The sequence below is a fragment of the Psammomys obesus genome, unplaced genomic scaffold (assembly GCF_907164565.1).
Source record: "Psammomys obesus unplaced genomic scaffold, mPsaObe1.curated_primary_1811, whole genome shotgun sequence".
In the NCBI taxonomy this organism is placed as follows: Eukaryota; Metazoa; Chordata; class Mammalia; order Rodentia; family Muridae; genus Psammomys; species Psammomys obesus.
The window spans coordinates 37,620-41,999 of NW_026589797.1; positions in this window are offsets into that span (position 1 = coordinate 37,620).

The following is a 4,380-nucleotide window of genomic DNA, read 5'->3' on the forward strand; positions in this document are numbered from 1 at the left end:
AGGACAGAGAAATGGGTCCCTATTACCTGTCTAGGACACAAGAGGATCTGTGATTCCTGCTGGGGTACTCCAGACAAATTTTTTAAAAGTAGCTTTAGTGGCAGGACTGCTTGTTTGGAGGTGCCACCTGAGCTCATGGAGTTTGAGGTAGCTGGGTAACCACTAGTTCTTGGCCAGAATTCTCTGCTCCATAATGAGTTCTTGGAAAGCATGCCTTACAAAGTAAAACTCTGCTCTCCTTTAGCATTATATTTTCTCCATGTTAAAAGTAATTGTAGAGAGTGGGGTGTTGCAGTCTCCCAATATTAATGTGTGGGGATCTATGTGTGGTTTCAGTTTTTTTAATTCTTTTTTTTTAATTTTTAATTGTACTTTATTTACTTTGTATCCACCCTCTAGTTCCCTCTCTCCTCCCCTCCCAATCCCTCCCTTCCTCCCTCATCTCCACACACTCCTCTCCCCAAGTCCACTGGTATGGGAAGGTTTCTTTTTTTTCCTTCTGATCCTAGTCTGTTAGGTCTCATCAGGAGTGGCTGCATTGTCTTCTTCTGTGATCTGTAAGGCTGCACCCCCTCAGGGGGAGGTGATCAAAGCGCAGGTCAATCAGTTCATGTCAGAAGCAGTCCCTGTTCCCATTATTATGGAACCCACTTGGACACTGAACTGCCATGGGCTGCATCTGTGCAGGGGCTCTAGGTTATCTCCATGCATGCTACTTGGTTGGAGTATGAGTCTCAGGAAAGACAAAATGCTCAATCCCCACTCCGAAAGGCAAGGAGGATGGAAACCAGAAGAAGAAGAAAACAGAAAACAAATTAGGAGCCTCCCACAGAGGGCCTCTGAAAGGCTCTGCCCTGCAGACTATCAAAGCAGTTGTTGAGACTTATGGCCAAACTTTGGGCAGAATGCAGGGAATCTTATGAAAGAAGTGGGAAATAAAAGTAAAAGCTAGAGAGGACAGGAGGTCCACAAGGAGAGCAACAGAACCAAAAAAATTTAGTGTGGTTTCAGTTTTATTAATGTTTCTTTTACAAATGTGGGTGCTCTTGTATTTGGGGCATAGATGTTCAGGATTGTGGTGTCTTCTTGGTGGAGTTTTCCTTCAATGAGTATGAAATTACCTTCCCCATCTCTTTTGATTAATTTTGGTTGAAAGTTTATTTTATTAGATATTTGAATGGCTACTCCTGCTTGCTTCTTGGGTCCATTTGCTTGGAAAACCGTCTTCCATCCCTTTACCCTCAGGTAATGTCTATCTTTGTGACTTAGGTGTGTTTCTTGTATGCAACATATTATTGGGTCTTGTTTACTCATCCATTCTGTTAGTCTGTGTCTTTGTATAGGAGAGTTGAGTCCATTGATATTAAGGGAGATTAATGACCAGTGGCCATTAGATGCTTTGATTTTGCTGCTGGCTATGGTAGTGTGTTTGTGTGCTTGGCTACTTTTGGTTTTGCTGTAGTGAGGTTATTTGTTTCCTGTGTTTCCTCAATTTAGTTAGTTTTCATGGGTAGTATTTTTCCTTCTAGTATTGCCACAGACCGGCCCAGTCGGGCTCCTGTCATCCACGGGAGAAGAAGGCTTTGGACAGGAAGACACGGTTTCGGCGAAGAATTGACAGACAGAGACACCTTGATGGTTTGGACTCTGCTGCAACTTTACTGAAATCAAGCTAGTATTTTTATAGTGATCTCACAAGGAAGCATCTTAAAATTGGCATGCTTTCCAGAACATTCAGACTTTTACCAAAGATACAAAGTTTGTTTTAACATAGGGCAGTGCCCACAAGAAATCTTTGCCTAGAAACTTTCTGATCAACCCAAACAAGAAACAAAAACCTCAAACTATGGTTTCATTATCACTGACTAGTGAAGAGGAAAGTCAGGAGCTGTAATAGTCCTCCGAGCCAAGTCGAATACCTGTCAAAGTCTAAACACACCTTTGTCAACCGTTCTCCCTTATGTCCTGCTAAAGATTTATGATCTTCCCCAGGAACAAGGCACTGAAGGGAGGGGAAACTCCTGCCAGCTGCACCTCTCATGCTATTATTTCTTAAGAAGGAGCCTAATTAATGTTTTTTATTATTCTTAATGCCTATTAATACTAAATCTAATTCATTACTTTTCTTAAACTTATTATTTTTATTAAAGCCTTTAACAATCTACTAATAATAAATTTCTTTATAAAATTAGTTGTGCTGTTTCAGGAGTCACAGAGAAAGATAAAAAAACTCATTATTCCAGCCCCAGAGCCACAACTGAAAAAGCGTAGAAATCTCAGAACATGTCTCTTTTCCAAGTCGGATGAGTCTACCAGGGACCTTCCAGAAGGCGAATTTCCGGAGAAAGTGTATTCCCTGCCCTGTAGCTTATGCTACTATAGCGGTACTGGTGTGGGTGTTGGCATAGTATCTTCTGTAATGCTGGATTTGTTGGTAGGTATTTTTTTTAATTTGTTTTTGTCATTGAATATCTTGTTTTTTCCATCTATGATGACTGAGAGTTTTGCTGGATATATTAGCCTGGGCTGACATCTGTGTTCTTTTAGGGTCTGCATTATATCAGTCCAGGCCCTTCTTGCTTTCATAGTCTCTGCATTTGCTCAAGAATGTTTGTAGCAGCTTTATTTGTAATAGGCAGAAGCTGGAAACAACCAAGATGCCTCTCAACTGAAGAATGGATACAGAAATTGTGGTACATCTACACAATGGAATATTACTCAGCAATGAAAAAGAAGGAAATCATGAAATTTGGAGGTAAATGGTGGAAACTGGAAAGGATCATCCTGAGTGAGCTATCCCACAAGCAGAAAGATACACGGTATATACTCACTCATATAGACATATATGAGGGTAAACCTACTAAAATCTGTATACCTAAAGAAACTAATCAAGAGAGAGGACTCTGGCTATAATGCTCAATCTCCATCCCTACAGGCAAAGAGGATGAACATCAGAAGAAGGAGAAAACAGGAAACAAGTTAGGAGCCTCCCACAGAGGGCCCCGGAAAGGCTCTGCCCTGCAGACTATCAAAGCAGATGTTGAGACTTATGGCCAAACTTTGGGCAGAATGCAGGGGAATCTTATGAAAGAAGTTGGAAATAGTAAGATCTGGAGAGCGTAGGAGGTCCACAAGGAGAGCAACAGAACCAAAAAATTTGAGCATAGGGGTCTTTCCTGAGACTCATACTCCAACCAAGTACCATGCATGGAGATAACCTAAAACCCCTGCACAGATGTAGCCCATGGCAGTTCAGTGTCCAAGTGGGTTCCATAGTAATGGGAACAGGAACTGCTTCTGACATGAACTGATTGGCCTGCTCTTTGATCACCTCCCCCAGAGGGAGGAGCAGCCTTACCAGGCCACAAAGGAAGACAGTGCAGCCACTCCTGATGAGACCTAACAGACCAGGATCAGAAGGAAGAAAAAGAAACCCTCCCCTACCAGTAGACTTGGGGAGGGGCATGCGTGGAGAAAAGGAAGTAAGGGAGGGATTGGGAGGGGAGGAGGGAGGGAACTAGAGGGGGGATAGAAAGTAAATAAAGTGTAATTGATAATAAAATAAAATTAAAATTAAAAGAAGTAATTGTAAAAATTGTCAACATATTATTTTCTTTGATTATGAGAGAATTTCATACAAAATACATTACACTCCTTTTCCATTGCTTCCAGGTTCATATGTGTCCTACCCATCTGTCACATTACAATTTTTTTAATTACATCAATTCAAGTATGTGTTCTTCATATACTCATTGGAACATGATCAAAGTCTCCGTGCCAAAGCCCTTAAAGGTAATTGAGTTCATCCAGGCCTCACCCTGACACCAACCATAAGCAGAAGCCATCAATCCTGAAGACCTCTATACTTCATCACCGTGATAACAGATTTTCTTATATATTTATTTATAAAAATTTATTCAAATTGTATCCCCTCTGGTGCCCCCTCCCTCTTCTCCCAATTCCACTTACCCTTCTTCTTCTACTCTTCTGCCCTTTCTCTAGACCTGTGATAAGGGAGGTCACTCTCCCCCTTCTTTGTAATCCTATTTTATCAGGTCTTATCATGGCTGATGGCATCTTTGTCCTCTGTGGCTTGGTTCACAGGGCTTTGTTCTCCTTGTGTCCTACATTCCATCAACTTCTGACATTCTTCTTGCCTCCTCTTCTGCAGGGTTCTCAAAGCTCTAAGGGGAGGGAGAATTTCATAGGGAAATTCCATTCAGAGCTGGGTATTTCAAGATCTCTCTCGGCATAATGTCTGAATGTGGTCTCTGTATGCAATCCCATTTGCTGCAGAAGGAAGCATTTCTGTGGATGGAAGAATAAGGCACTGAGCAACATATTTTAATAACAACAGCCTGGGTCTTTTGGAAATTTCTG